Raw genomic sequence first — 17,013 nt, 5'->3', positions numbered from 1 at the left:
CACATCTTGTAGTGCTATATTGCAGAACTAGAAAAGATCAGTTGACACATCTTGTAGTGCTATATTGCAGAACTAGAGAAGATCACTTGACACATCTTGTAGTGCTATATTGTAGAAATAGAGAAGATCAGTTGACACATCTTGCAGTGCTATATTGTAGAACTAGAGAAGATCAGTTGACACATCTTGTAATGCTATATTGCAGAACTAGAGAAGAGCAGTTGACACATCTTGTAGTGCTATATTGTAGAACTAGAGAAGAGCAGTTGACACATCTTGTAGTGCTATATTGCAGAACTAGGGAAGAGCAGTTGACACATCTTGTAGTGCTATATTGCAGAACTAGAAAAGATCAGTTGACACATCTTGTAGTGCTATATTGCAGAATTAGAAAAGATCAGTTGACACATCTTGTAGTGCTATATTGTAGAACTAGAGAAGATCAGTTGACACATCTTGTAGTGCTATATTGCAGAACTAGAGAAGATCAGTTGACACATCTTGTAGTGCTATATTGTAGAACTAGAGAAGAGCAGTTGACACATGTTGTAGTGCTATATTGTAGAAATAGAGAAGATCAGTTGACACATCTTGTAGTGCTATATTGTAGAACTAGAGAAGATCAGTTGACACATCTTGTAGTCCTCTATGTTGTACTAGATAACACCAGTGAAAGCAAACACATACAAGTTTGTTCTTTGAAAATACTTGCACAAACTGCTTATACTTTAAAACGTGTCACTTGGTTTTATTTCAGTATTTACCATTTTATTTTATTACAACAATTATATATATAAAACTGTGTATTTTGGTCTTGCATTTGCTTTTAAGTTAAAAGTAAAAAAATAAACGACATGATTATTATGTTATTTATTTATTTGTTTTTGAATTTTGCGCAAAGCTACACGAGGGCTATCTGCGCTAGCCGTCCCTAATTTTGCAATGTAAGACTAGAGGGAAGGCAGCTAGTCGTCACCACCCACTGCCAACTCTTGGGCTATTCATTATACCAACGAATAGTGAAATTGACAGTCACATTATAACGCCCCCACGGCTGAAAGGGCGAGCATATTTGATGTAAAGGGGATTCGAACCCGTGACCCTGGGATTACGAGTCGAGTGCTTTAACCACCTGGACAATTATTATGCTATTCGGATATGTTATTCTTCCATTGAGAAAACTATGTTATCCGAATATACTGCTTGATGACTGAGAAAATTGTATTATCCGTACATGTTATTTGGCTACTGATGAAAACGTATTTGTAATATTTTGTTTGAATCTGATTAAAAACCTTAATTAATCCTGATTGTTGTGAACAAGGATATTGTAGCCTGCAAGACTAATATACATTGTTCACTATAGTTATTTAGTAAAAATTGGTGGCAATGGATTGCTTACATTTTCGAAAAAGAGTTGAAAAGCTGTTTGTTTTTAATTACGCAGAATAAAAACAGCACAAACACTTTTCTATTGAAAAGGTATCCGTTTTTAATTACACAGAATATTTTACCCTGAAAAACACACACGGATATTTATGTTGAAAAGCTATCCGTTTCTAATGACGCAGAACATTTTACCATGACAAAAAAAAAAAATACACAGACTTTTATATTGAAGAAAGCTCTAGAATTACTTCCTCTGAAAAGTAATCTGACATTGTTTCGCTTGTTTAAGCAATAAACCTCATTTCTAACCTTGACTTTCTTATACTAACTGAGTAAAACAGATATCCATACGTACAAGAAGCGACGTCTCCAAAGTTGTCAGCCAGAGACAACCGAGTCCAGCTTCTTCAAGTATTCCGTTCACCCAAGAAACTTCCCCACACACATACGACGAAACAAAAATGTAGGTAACACAAAGTATTCTTCACTAAAAAATGGCAACACGTTAATGTGTTTGCTACCTCTACACATATAGTACTGTGACTGAGACCACAGTACTTATCAGAAAGGTATGTTTATGAACATACGAGTCAAACGAATATGTGTTCTTTAATGTTAGCATGCTGTCTGTTCGTAAGACTGTCTCTAGGCTTATGAGTAATTTTTTTACGTACGCTGTCGCTCTGAACTTACATCCGATTATCTTTGCTTCTTCGAGCGATGCATTAAAATTTTTTGAAATACCAACATTTACAAACAACGCTATTAGAACTTTTCAATTATAGGAAAAACAAGGAAAAAGGGGAATTGCTGAGAGAAGCAGAGAAAGCTTGAATGATTGGCTTTTTTAAATGGATTTTGTGAAACGAGTATTTTATCCGTCGTGTGCCAAAGGACAAGGAAAATGAGAAAGTGAAACACTAGGTCAGAAGTTTGATGTTTTACTTTTTCGTATTTAAACAAAGATGTATAAATTTCAGCCTGTAAGAAGTAATGGTTCTACACATCTGTGATTTCCTTACATCAAACAAGCTCAGCGAGAACCAATAAGTTCTTACAAAGAACAGTCAGAACACATAAAAAGTAGCTTTTGCTAAAAACACGTGGCAGCGACAACTTAAAAATTAAAACAAAACGGAACTAGAAAGAAAACTCAGTCCCGTAGTATCCTTCTTAGAACAGTTTGGAAATAAAAATATGTTTAGAATTCGAACGAGAAGCCACGAGCTAAAATCGATTTCTTAAGAAATAAAACAAAATCTTGTACTTACGTCAGTGTTTCACTTTATCTTACTGGAAAGATGGCGTAATGTTTTTAAAAACGTCTATACCCTTCTTCTAAAGCATATTGTTTTCTGGAATTTTTATTTTTACACATCTCATATGTGCTTGTATGTTTGAAAATTTGATTACAAACATTGTCAGAAAACGAAAAGCTTGGTTGTTTTGGAATTTCGCGCAAAGCTACATGAGGGCTATCTACGCTAGCCGTCCCAAATTTAGGAGTGTAAGACTACAGGGAAGGTAGCTATTCATCACCACCCACCGCCAACTCCTGGGCTACTCTTTTACCAACGAAAAGTGGGATTGACCGTCACATTATAACGCTCCCATGACTGAAAGAGCGAGCATGTTTGATGCGAGCGGAATTCAAATCCGCGACCCTCGGATTACGAGTCGAACGCCTTAACCCACCTGGCCATGCCGGGCCTGAAGGAAAAGCTAATTCTATTTCTTTAACAAATGTAACTCCGAACAGGTACGGTACATTATACTAGTTTTATAAATTGAATTGAGTGCTTGAATATTTACTATAAAACAAAACAAAATTGGTATTTTCTGAGCTGAATATTTAGGCGGTCATGATAATTAGTCACTATACTGTTGAACCAGTAAACCTGCTTCTGTAATTTCATACGTTTACTATGGTGTTCTTTAACTTAAAATATACGTTGATAATAAGATATTATTATAATATTTACTTTTTAGTGTATGTGTTATTATTTAGTTTATTTTGCAACTTAAAATTTCATGATTGTTTAGTTTTCAAGACAGGAGTTTGAAGATAGATTGTCTTAAAAGTGTTGGTTGTGACAAATTTTGTTACATCACTCTTGTACTTGTCGTAGGTTGTTGCCCAGGTTTTACAAATATTGTTGACGTCACATTACTCTAATCTTCGGTCTTTTTCAGGTTACATTATAGTGTCGCTCCTGTAATTTAGAGAAAGTTCGAGGTCTCAGTGAAGAACATAAATACAGACGGCCAATCGAGCCCAAGTCAAGTGCAACTCGGTCAGAAACGGAAGATATTTTAAAGTGAATTTCACAGTTTAGAAGAGGTAAGGAGAATAACTTATTTTGACAATGGCGTTTTAAAGTAATTGAGCCAGACTATGTGGAGTTTTGACAAGAAAAGAGAATTATTTAAAGTTTGAGATACAATTGTGATATCCGTAGTGCACAAAATTTCTGTACAAAGTTGAATCTATTTTAATATATTACACTATGTTACACAAATTTTGTTCCTGGATACTATGTGTTATTTCTTAACTGCTTATGTTGTAAAAATACAGAAAATGACCATTATTCCCTTCAAACTTTGCTTTTGTGACCTGGATAATGAAATTTAGAAATTAACCTATTTTCTATGTATAAACGGGCAAATTTGCACATTTTCATTTACATAAGGTCTGAATAAAACAACATATGAATTAAGATTTACATATATTTATACCAAAGATATACAAAAATGTTTCGAAGTGAGTAGTTTTTCAAGATTTGCGACTGTAATGTAAATCACTTTCATGTATCAGTCCCCAAATATAGTCTTACATCATGTTTTCGTTATACGCTCTCAGGTCACAAAAACAAAGTTTGAAGAGAGAAATAGGTCTTTTCCATATACTTTAGGCATTCGCAATTGCGAAATAACACTTTCTGCCCAGGAACAAGAAAAAGTAAAAATTCTGTTACATAGTGTTATGGATGATACACTGTCAGTTTATTGTGGAATATATCGTCAACAAGTCATTGACACTTACTGTAGAAACATTTAAAGCATACATATACATAAAACCGCGGCATAGTTAAAAACAACAATCAAACAAAAATCTAAAAAGAAAGAATAACTCTCTGGCTTGGTTTGAATTTCGAGCAAATCTACACGAGGGATATTTGCGCTAGCCGTCCCTAATTTAGCAGTGTAAGACTAGAGGGAAGGCAGCTAGTCATCACCACCCACCGCCAACTGTTGAGTTACTCTTTTACCAACGAATAGTGGGATTGACCGTCAATTATAACGCCTCCACAGCTGAAAGGGCGAGCATGTTTGCTGCGACGGGGATTCGAACCCCCGACCCTCGGATTACGAGTCGAGTGCCTCAACCACCTGGCCATGCTGGGCCGACTCAGTGGCAAGTATAAAGGCTTATAACACTAAGAAATAAGGTTTCAACGATGGAGAATGAAATAATAGATTTATTAGTTACAACAGTGTCTCAAGCTGTGTGATTAACTACTAATAACTAAAAATTGTGTTAACAATTCTGTTAACAATGTTTATTCTTCAGTATTCAATATCTTATGAGAAGCATAAATATTTTACCGCATCATATATCTATGTGAGTCTTTTTAGATCTAATTACCGAGATGTGTGTATCAGTAAAATATTAATACACTCGTGTCTTTAGAGTTTTGGCAAGGTGTAACGTTTGAACACCTTTAAAAAGAAATAGGTGGGGTACAAGTATAGTTAGATCTGCGTATAGAACAGGAGCCTTACTACAGTTAGTATACATGGAAACTGACAAAGAGTAAGCTTCATGGTTTGACATAGTACTTAATGTTGCTATGTTTTATGGGTTTGGTGGGGCAAGGATTCGAACCTGCGACCCTCAGATAACGACTCGAGTTCCTTAACCACCTGACCATACCAGGCCTACCGCGGTACTTGCAATTCGTTTAGGCAAAATTAGAGTAAGCTAGTCTAGGAGACTTTTTTTTTTACTTTTTTACCAACCCTATTTTTTGTGTGCCTAGCATTAGGCTTACTTTTTTACTAACCGTATTTTTTGTGCATTAGGCCCGTGAGTGTCCGATTCGATTTTATTTCTCATCTAGCCTACCCTCAAATTGAAATTCTTTTAAGCAGGATTAAAGTAAATTAACCTGTGAGATTTTGGGCGTGATTAAACACGAGTTTGTTGGCCTCCTGAGTCACAAACTGTGATTGCGTCTAAAAGCGGTCAGCAGATGACGGAGACATCGGAAAAATGTTTTTGGTTGAAAAACAAAAAAATCGGAGCCAATATGTGAACTCTTGTGCCGCGGGTAAAACAATATGTGAGCTCTTGTGCCGCGGGTAAAACAATATGTGAGCTCTTGTGCCGCTGTTAAAACAATATGTGAGCTCTTGTGCCGCGGGTAAAACAATATGTGAGCTCTTGTGCCGCGGGTAAAACAATATGTGAGCTCTTGTGCCGCTGTTAAAACAATATGTGAGCTCTTGTGCCGCGGGTAAAACAATATGTGAGATATGTGAGCTCTTGTGCCGCGGGTAAAACAATATGTGAGCTCTTGTGCCGCTGTTAAAACAATATGTGAGCTCTTGTGCCGCGGGTAAAACAATATGTGAGCTCTTGTGCCGCGGGTAAAACAATCGCGAAACCGTGTACAGAACCTTTTCTCACTTTTTTATAATCAAAAACAGGATCTGTTTTGTAAATCAGTTACTTTAATTTAAAACCTTGAAAATTACACAAGTCAACAAAATTTGCTTTTATTATCGTAAAAAAAAAAAAAAGGTGAAAGCGCCTGTTTATACATGTATAAACAGTTAATACATGCATCTACACGACTTGCTTGTTAATCCACGTGGGCCCGGCATGGCCAAGCGTGTTAAGGCGTTCGACTCGTAATTCCAGGGTCGCGGGTTCGAATCCTCGTCAGCCGTGCGGCCGTTATGACTACCTGCCTTCCCTCTCTAGTCTTACATTGCTAAATTAGGGATGGCTAGCGCAGATGGTCCTCGAGTAGCTTTGCGCAAAATTCAAAACAGAAATTGTTAATCCATTTCTCATATCTAAATTACCATTTAAAGGTAAAACATAAAGGGTATGAAAATACTTCTTCCAAAAAAAAAATGTTAACTAGTGTTAGATTATTTCACTTGAGGTCACTGATCAGCAATGTCTCGAAAATTCAGATTTAATTATAATAAATTAATTTGAACAAGCAGTGTTAATTAAAAACTGAAGGCAGTAACAACACATGAATTACTTTCAGACTCGTCAAGGAGATGTCTCTTTCATATAATGGGTTTTCATGCCCTTTAAAATCACATCTCGAGGGAAATATCTGATGAAATTTTACACGAGAAGATTAATTTTCGCTAATGGCTGCGTGGGTCGTCAGAGCAGCATAAGAACGTTGGTATTCAGGCGTTTACGTAACAACCATACGATGTGAAAGAAAAGTAGGAATTTAATATCGTTTTCAAAAATCAATTATTCTGTTCTATCTCAAGAAAATTATAGTTATACATATTTAAAAAAACAACAAATAAATAACTTTTATTCATAAATGAAGTAACCAATTAGAAAGTTACTCAGGCATTTGGTTCGAATTCGCTAATTAAATTTTTAGCAATGAATGTTTTATAATAGAAACAATATTTTTCCGAGGTTGCTAGAAATGGATGTAGGGCCAATATAACAATACAATGAAAATCTTAAATACTACTAAAATTAGGCTTCTTAAAATTATTATTTTCTTAGACTAGAACCAACTACAGACCCAAAAAAAAAACAACAAAAATTTAAAACTAAAATAAACTTTTAAACAACATTAAAAATAAACGATTAGGAATCTTGAAACAGTACATCTTATCTACTGATCTTGAACCATAAACATCGAGGATGAAAAGTCTTAAAGTGATGAAAACATTAAACGATACGTAAGGCTAAAAAATGAAATGGCATTTAAAACTAAACATATGTTATATGTTAGAAAATCAGCAAAAGTAAATCGTACGGCGGTAAAATTTAAAAATTATAACATAAATCAAATGATGTCATTACAAAATGAACTTAAATAATTACGTTGTTAACAAATATAAAGCGTAAACTTCTAAAATAGACACATAAATCAAACAATGCCATCATAAAAGTAACTAAAACAATTACACTGTTAACAAATACAACGTAAAATGCAAAAATAAAAACATAAATCAAATAATTTCATTATAAAATTAACTGAAACAATTACATTGTTAACAAATACAACACAAAATTCAAAAATAGAAACATAAATCAAACAATGTCATAATAAAGTTAAAACAATTACACTGTTAACAAATAAAAAAGTAAAATTCGAAAATAAAAACACAAATAATGTCATTTTAAGATTAACTGGAACAATTACATTGTTAACAAATAAAAGGTAAAATTCAAAAATAGAAACTCAAATCAAATAATGCATAATAAAGTAACTAAAACAATAACACTGTTAACAGATAAAACGTAAAATTCAAAAATCGTAATCCGAGGGTCGCGGGTTCGCGCCCGCATCGCGCTAAATATGCTCCCCCTCCCAGCCGTGGGGGTGTATAATGTGACGGTCAATCCCACTATTCGTTGGTAAAAGAGTAGCCCAAGAGTTGGCAGTGGGTGGTGATGACTAGCTGCCTTCCCTCTAGTCTTACACTGCTAAATTAGGGACGGCTAGCACAGATAGCCCTCGAGTAGATTTGTGCGAAATTCCAAAACAAAACTGAACATAAAATCACATATTACTTAAGGGATAATCTGATACATTTTATTTCTCACTCAACGTAACATTTTTTTCATCAGGTTAGAGATTTTCAATAACCCCTGGCTATAGAATATTTTTCTACATACATTAAATACGTAGAGAGCTTAATACAAATTTTTTAGTAGTTAATAAAAATTATTCAAATAAAAAATGACATCGTAATCTGCCTACAGAGTGAATGGAGACCATGTAGAATTGCTCGTAAATGTTACCGACTCTTCGAAGTTGATCTAATGAAGTTAAGGAATACCCGATAGCCCAGGAAAAATACTACAATTATTCGTGGATATTAGAAAATTTCACAAGTTGGTTTTTATGAAACATAGAATTATAAAGTATGTGATGTTCGAAATCTATAAATATTCCTGGTCAATTATATGAAGTTCCCAATTAATAAGCGCTAATCACAGTTAAAGATTTTTGAGGTTTATAGCTCACCAATTGTAGGAAACCACTAATATACATTATCTCTTGGCGTGTCGTGTTGGTTACATTTATAGGTGTAAGGATAGTTAAAAGATATTTCAGCCTACACAACAATGTAGAACATACACTCGTGTTTTGATATACACATATGTTGTTGATTCTTACTCTTAAGAATGTTCTACAACTTTATCGAATAGACGGGAATTCTGAAATACAGGTTTAACAGTACAAGTTATGTATGTTTATAAATACAAATTTAACTTAGAAAAACACTGATATTAAAACAGATATATAATAGTAAATCCATACAGTTTATACCAAGAAAAAAATATCTAAAGTTATCCATATTCATTACAAATTATTAGAAGCTGAATTTCTGAAATACAAAAGCGGAAGGGCTGTATTTTGTTCTCCGTTGCGACTTTGATTCCAACTATTTTGGAGTAGGTTGACATATTTGTAAGCCAAGACTTCTGACACCCTGGTGACTGACTCAGTCAGCAACTATACAGAACGATCATGCTTGGCGACGGGGATTCAAATTCGCGACCTACTACCGTGTCATCCCAGACCTTGCGGAATATGTGACAACCCAAATGAAGGACTAATTGACGAAGGTGTTGTAAAGTCACGAGGACTAATAAAATAGGTTAACTGTGAAATAAACACACTTTCAGAAAAGCATCAGAACATGAAACAAGATCCTTAGAAGAATTAAAACTGCCCTCAGATGTAGAGAAACGTATTTACATAATAAAGAGGTATAAACAAATTAGCATCGTTGTAAAATTCTGGGTTACATCTAACGTTTAATATGTAACTAACAGAGAGTAAAATACAAGGAATACTGCATGAATTTTACATTATATTTTGTTCTTACGCTGTCAGTATATTATAGCTAGTTGTCAGACAGGTATTAAGAACTTTGAAGTGTGAAACAGAGCCACAAAATTTGGAAAAACAGATACGTGAAATACTTCACTGAAAGTATTTTGCCACGTGGGTTAAGGAGTTCGACTCTTAATCTGAGGGTCGCGGGTTCGAATCCCCGTCGCACCAAACATGCTCGCCCATTCAGCCTTAGGGGCATTATAATGTGACGGTCAATCCCACTATTCGTTGGTAAAGAGTAGCCCAAGAGTTGGCGGTGGGTGGTGATGACTAGCTGCCTTCCCTCTGGTCTTACACTGCTAAATTAGGGACGGCTAGCGCAGATAGCCCTCGTGTAGCTTTGCGCGAAATTAAAAAAAACAAACAAAACCAAAGATATCAAGTTTTCAAACCAGGTTTGAACGTAAGACTGAATACAGAACCAAACCTTTCTCACTTGTCAATGTACTGTCGATACAGACTTTTCAAACGCTTACTCTACAAAGAAGAAAATAGTTTCAGGTTGAGCTTACTCACTGATTAAATATTATTTTACTACAAGTTACAGCTTTTACCGCAAGGAAGGTAATTTTTTTCAAAAGGTTGGTATGACGTTTCGATAACAGTTTAATCATTCTCAAGTTCAAACAGTAAAGAAGGTGTTTTTTTACTTAAATCAATATCGCACCTATTCTACAATACAATATTTCTTACTGTAAAATCTGTAACTTATAGTAAAATGAAAATTGGATGATGTTAGTGAAATATTGAGGATGTATTGATGTGCTATTGAAAAACATCTTCAGCCATTCCTAAATGACTGAGAGGATATTGGACAACCACATACTGATAGCGATTGGCAGTTGGGCTTTTCGTTTTACTATACATTCTCCCCTAGTTAGATATAGTCTATGTTCTGGATGAAACTGTATTTAGCCTTCCCTAGTTTTAATAAACTTATAGCCTATAGAGAAAGAAGTTATATAAAAACACCCACCGGTAACTCTTGGGCTACTATTGCATAACTGAATATTGGAGTTGCCCTCACGGCTGTGGTACGTACACATAGTCTCAAAACTCAATCGGATTTCTGTATCGGGATGCGAACCAGAAATATCAGACTTTCAGCACGTTAATTGACACCCGACTAAATATGGATGCTCTTCTGTAACATGACATATTTTTAATGACAGTTTCAACAAAGCTCCTTTCCTGTGGTTATGAGTTCTGTGTCCTACTATATTACCATGCAGCTTCGGTATATATATATTGCGCTATTATCGCTTCAAATTACTTAGAGTAAATTAATTCTAATCACAGACTAATCAAAGAAGATTGAATGGTTAGAGTGTTTGTTACAACAGGTTGAGAGAGTATCACAAACAGGTAAAGAAAGTATAAAAGAGAAGGATATAGCAAATGTTGAACTCTGAGATTTAGAAATCAGTGAAACAATGTTTTATTCATCGAGATAATTTGTTGAATTCATCTTATAAGCGTTTTCTGCATAAACCGTTCGCTTGTTTGCTTTTAAGCATAAAGCTACCCAGTAGGCTATCTGTACTGTGCACACCGAGACTATCAAAACTCAATTTGTAGGGTTATATGTAGGGTTATAATATAAAGAGTTAGTTTCGGTGATGTATTGTTACAAGATTGAGATGCAGTCGCTTTAAGTGTACGGACTTTATAACAAATCCTTATACAATGAACATTTACAACAAAGGATGAACCAGTATAGTCATAAAATATACAAAGTACCATGTATTTAGCTAAATGAACGTAAAGACTAAACTATATTTTTAGAACAAAATCTCAGCGCCACGATTCGACTATTTCATTTACATCTTTCTGCCATATAAAGTGTTCTGAGAAGAAGTTTGTTCATAAAGCTTAGGTTATCCCTGATTGTGAAAATATCTTGAGAGCACACTTGGTGAGAAAGCTTGTTTTGTTTGTTTGTTTGGGAATTTCGCACAAAGCTACTCGAGGGCTATCTGCGCTAGCCGTTCCTAATTTAGCAGTGTAAGACTAGAGGGAAGGCAGCTAGTCATCATCACCTACCGCCAACTCTTAGGCTACTCTTTACCAACGAATAGTGGGATTGACCGTCACATTATACACCCCCACGGCTGGGAGGGCGAGCATGTTTAGCCCGACGCGGGCACAAACCCGCGACCCTCGGATTACGAGTCGCACGCCTTACGCGCTAGGCCATGCCGGGCCTTGGTGAGAAAGCAGATGAACTGGTTTGTTTTGTTTTGAATTTCGCGCAAAGCTACACGAGGGCTATCTGCGCTAGCCGTTCCTAATTTAACAGTGTAGGACTAGAGGGAAGGCAGCTGGTCATCACTACCCACCGCCAACTCTTGAGTTACTCTTTTACCAACGAATAGTGGGATTGACCGTAAATTATAACGCCTCCACAGCTGAAAGGGCGAGCATGTTTACTGCGACAGGGATTCGAACCCCCGACCCTCGGATTACGAGTCGAGTGCCTTACCCACCTAGCCATGCCGGCCCTAGATGAACTGGAAGTGACTTCTAGGAGTTAAAGCTCAGTTCACTTTTAATGGTATAGTTTCAACATTTTCTCGTTCTGTGTGATTTTTGGTTTTATATCTCGTTTTGGCTGATTTCCGATTCAGATGGTGTTCAAGTATCTTGAAAAGTACTTTCAATACAGTAGTTTCAAACAATAAAAATAAAGGCGAAAAAATGTTTTTTTTTTAGAAGATCAAAGAGGATTATGGTCTTTCGGTTAATGTGCTCGGACTGTGAATCCAAGTGTACGCTTTTCGCGATCCATTGTTTCTAAAAGGACTGCCAATTTTGAGACAATGGGTGCGTTATAAGAATGTAGCATGATGCGAGTATTTCAAGAGTTGGTGGTGGGTGCAGTTCTTTTGTTTTGAAGTCAAGCACAAAACTACACAATGGGAAATGTATCGAAACCCTATTTCTAAAGTCCATAGACATACCGCTATGCCACTGAAAAGAGGGAGACAAGTGGATGCTGATGAATGTCTGCCTTTCCGATAGTTTATCAGTTCCAACTTAGCTATGACTTTTTTTCTGGACTCTTGACCAGTTCCTTCCCTCGTAGTGTCCATTAGTTGCTTTTTTTATATTCCAGATGAATATCTTTACGAATGTTTGTTTGCCACCCGAGATCAGATCCCCTTCCTTGTGCTTCAGCGACAAGACAGATGACTTATGACGCTGAAAATTTGGTTTCAATGCCTATGGTACGCACGGCACAGGTAACTGTTTGTATAGCTTTGTGCTTGTAAAACACACACCTTTCCTCAGGGCAAACTTTCCGTTCAGGCTCTGCCAGGTTAGAAGCCGAAAAGATCTCTGGTTACTGCATAGGTCGGTCGTAAATTCGCCGACCATCATTTTAAAACACCACCAAAAGCCGACTGGACAAAGTAAAAACCAAGTATTATGTGTACTTTAATGACATATTCCATTTATACAGTGGAAATTGTGAAGTTGCATTTAATATATAGCTCCCCAGTGTTTACTATTATTTTGAATTTCGCGCAAAGCTACACGAGGGCTAGCTGCTATAGACGCACCTGATTTTGCAGTGTAAGATTAGAGGTAAGGCAGCTAGTCATCACCATCCACCGCCAACTCTTGAGCTACTCTTTTACCAACGAATAGTGGTATTGACCGTCACATTATAACGCCCCTAAGGCTGAAACGGCGAGTATGTTTGGAGCGATGGGGAATCAAACCCGCGACCCTCGGATTACGAGTCTAATACATTAAACACCTGGCCATGCCGGGCCCTCTCCCCAGTGACAAAATGATATATCCATGGAGTTATAACGTTAGAAACCGGGTTTGGATTCCCGTGGTGGGCATAACAGAGATACATAGCCCTTTGTGCTTTACAACTAACAACACCAACATATATGTATATAATAGAAATACATTAATAATGTAAGCACTCACTTACACACGTTTAGGACAGTGGTCTTTTATTATGACAAAATTTATAATATGCTGTTCCTTAGACAATACAGGAAAATTGGAATATTTTTGGAAACGAAAAGGGCAAACACATTATGGATGACGTCACAGGCTGAAATTACTGTACTAATATGCGATGTTATATTGACCTAGTTTAACAATCTAATGACATCGAATTTTGTGTGGTTACACAAATCATGGTTACATTACACTCTACCAATAAGCACATCAGTTCTCTAATAACTCAGTGTGCTGCACAACAAATTATCTGCGTCAAGCCCATCACAGGTACTGAACTCCTAATTTTAAAATAAAGCCGTCACTCACACTGCTAAGGGTATGCGAGTATTTTAATTTAAATTTCACTTCTGAAATGGCTTAAGAGTTCTTTAATATGTGATGTTTCCACTTGTACTTACACACGTTTATTTTTTGTGAGGAAACTTCGGGTTGTATGGCTTTTTTTTTTTCGTTTGTTTGTACAGTTTTGTAAATGCCGCAACTTTATAAAACATTTAACTGTAGGTTACAAGTACAGCAAAGCAGCCCAATACTTTAAAGAAGACAACGAACGGTTCATCCGATCTATAAAAAAGACAACGAACGATTCATCTGATCTATAAAAAAGACAACGAATGGTTCATCCGATCCACAAAGAAGACAACGAATGGTTCATCCAATGTATAAAGAAGACAACGAACGGTTCATCCGATTTATAAAGAAGACAACGAACGGTTCATCCGATCTATAAAAAAGACAACGAACGGTTCATCCGATCTATAAAGAAGACAACGAATGATTCATCCGATCTATAAAGAAGACAACGAACGGTTCATCCGATCTATAAAGAAGACAACGAATGATTCATCCGATCTATAAAGAAGACAACGAATGGTTCATTCCGTCTATAAAGAAGACAACATCTGGTTCATGCGATCTATAAAAGAGACAACGAATGGCTCATCCGATCTTTAAGTTAAAAATTAGGTGATCAATTGCGCGTAGTTTAGAAACTATAAAAACGCATATTTTATAACGGAAATCAAGGAATGATAAAGCACTACTATAATATCTTTTGTCTATAAACTAAGAACACATTCATGTAATAGTCCAGTTTGAAACAACGCAACAGTTTAACTTCCAGATTTACCGATGGGGTCTAATAGCTCCATAAGCTTTTGATAAACACGTGTGTCTAAATTACCTATACATTAAAACTTGTGTTGCTTACAGAGTTTCTAATAGCAAGCATATCACACAAATTTAACCTCAATATTTTTCTTAATTTGTGAGTGAAATAAACCCATAAGACTATTTAATAAGATAAAGTACGTCATACAGGTAATGGAAGTTATATAAATACATCAAGGATTAAAATCTGGGTCTAACGACGTCATATGATAAATTCCACGTGCTCACAAATCACCAGAAGCTGTTTTCGAGTTAGTATTTTGTGGATCATAAAGCACTGATTACAAGAGACGTACTTAACGTATTGCATTGTTTCTTTTTCATTAATTATCTAGAAGATAATTACTGATGTACAAATAGTAACTGTATTTAAATAAAGCTAAAATAAAGTACAGATGGCCGTGGTACCAACTTCTTCTAAAGAAATATTTTGAAGTCCGTAATGTAGTATTAATTTGTCCTTGCTTTCTACGAAAGAAATTGGATATTGAATATTCTCCATTAGCGACAAATGTTAAGAACGAAACACAAACAACATATGTACATATATAGTACGTGTCTACACAAACTTTCTACAAGTAGAAAATAATTTGTTATATGAATAGTTGTTTTTGAGCTTTCCAGAAATTGCCTGTTAATCTAACGACACCTAGCGTCTACTACGTGTACTTAGATCCTACACTGTGACTTAACAATAATGCTTCGTGTAGTTTGTATGTTTCTTTTACTCTGGGTAGAAACCTGTATACAGAGTGTGCATACAGACTAATGAGCTAACTTCACTCTCTATGGTCTTCGTAATTATAAAACAGGTAATAGATTTATGTATGTCTGTACTCAGAGATATATTTTTACTAAATAGACTTATTTATTTACTAGTATTACAGCTTATTAAACATTTAAGGAAAAAAAAAAGACATTTTAGAAAGGTTATCTTTGTTGGAGGGAAAAGCTGCTACTGTTACGGTTAAAAACTTAAGTTTTCTTAAATCACAAATTGTTGTTGCAAGCTTTGTGGGTTTCCCACGAAATTCGGTAATAAAAGATAGAATATGTTGAGAATGGGATCTGGAATAGCACAACGTTTAAGCAACATTAATCCAGTATCATCATGATTCTTTGGCAAACATGACTCGTCTTTTGATATAAAACTACTTGTGTAATAGTTATGGTTATGGTGAAAGCACTAGTAAAAAACTTGGAAACGTACATACTGTACAGAACATGTTACCGTACTAATGTTAGAAACGGCACAGAACATTTAATGTACCTTTGGTAGAAGCAGTACAAAACATTTAATGTACTCGGGTTAGATATAGAATAGAACATCTGGCGTACCAGTGTTAGAAACGATACAGAACATTTAATGTATCGGTGTTAGAAACGGTACAGAACATTTAATGTACCAGTGTTAGAAACGATACAGAACATTTAATGTACCAGTGTTAGAAACGATACAGAACATTTAATGTACCAGTGTTAGAAACGGTACAGAACATTTAATGCACCGCTGGTAGAAATAATTCGGAATATTTGATATACCTTTGGTACAGATAGTATAGAACAATTAATGTACTTATGTTAGAAACGGTACTAAACATGATTTACTAACGAATTCATGTTAGTAAGGGGAAGGTTATGTTATTGATAAATGCATGTTAAGTACAGTACCAAGAGTGTTGACAGCAGAACACATGTTAAGAACTAGTTCATAAGGTTAAGGCTAGCTCCACATAACATTGATATGTGAACTGTGATAGGACGAGTTCGTATACATATACTAACGTGACATTGTTCTACAAGGTGCTTGAAAACGTAGCTGTTTTACGCTCAAATTTCCTCAGTTTGATCAACGTATGACTTGTACCATGAAACTCCACAAACTTTAGACCATCAGTGTCCATGTTTTTGTAGTTCTGAACACATACACGTACTGTAATCTGAAACTGATAGAAAAGAATTAGTTTTACGTTCTAGACTAAATGATAAGCATTTTTGAAAATTCCTACATGTTTGATATGTCGTAGGAAGTTACGCAGCAATCACAAGATAGAAAAAGGTAAGAAAACATGTTTTTACCAAACGATCTCTTTGGTTTACAAGAATGTAAACATTAAGTTTTTTTTTATAAGCTGTAAAGACATAATAAACTCTGAGTTAGTTGGACTTGATTTGAATTTCGCGCAAAGTTATTTGACACCTGCGCTAGCCATCCCAAATGTAGCAGTGATAGACAAGAGGGAAAGTGGCCGTTCTACAAACCCCTGAGATATTCTTTTACCAGTTAATAAGTGGACCATAATGACCATCACATTAAAACGCACTCTTCCTAGTGTGTTCG

The 17,013-nt window shown here is 35.6% G+C and overlaps 1 long non-coding RNA gene across 2 annotated transcripts; it reads left to right on the top strand.

Moving 5' to 3' along the window:
- Positions 1 to 1,724: 1,724 nt before the first annotated feature.
- LOC143228286 (uncharacterized) lies at positions 1,725 to 15,228 on the top strand. Of its 2 annotated transcripts, none has more exons than XR_013015303.1 (3): positions 1,725 to 1,852; positions 3,583 to 3,730; positions 14,007 to 15,228. It is a non-coding gene; the product is annotated as an uncharacterized LOC143228286 (long non-coding RNA). The 2 variants fall into 2 exon arrangements; XR_013015302.1 differs by lacking the exon at positions 1,725 to 1,852 and adding an exon at positions 2,527 to 3,148 and having other exon boundaries at positions 14,007 to 15,227.
- The last annotated feature ends 1,785 nt before the right edge of the window (positions 15,229 to 17,013 follow it).

The sequence above is a fragment of the Tachypleus tridentatus genome, chromosome 10, assembly GCF_004210375.1.
Source record: "Tachypleus tridentatus isolate NWPU-2018 chromosome 10, ASM421037v1, whole genome shotgun sequence".
In the NCBI taxonomy this organism is placed as follows: Eukaryota; Metazoa; Arthropoda; class Merostomata; order Xiphosura; family Limulidae; genus Tachypleus; species Tachypleus tridentatus.
The sequence above is the reverse complement of the archived record's forward strand: the minus strand, read 5'-3'. Positions and strand labels throughout refer to the sequence as shown.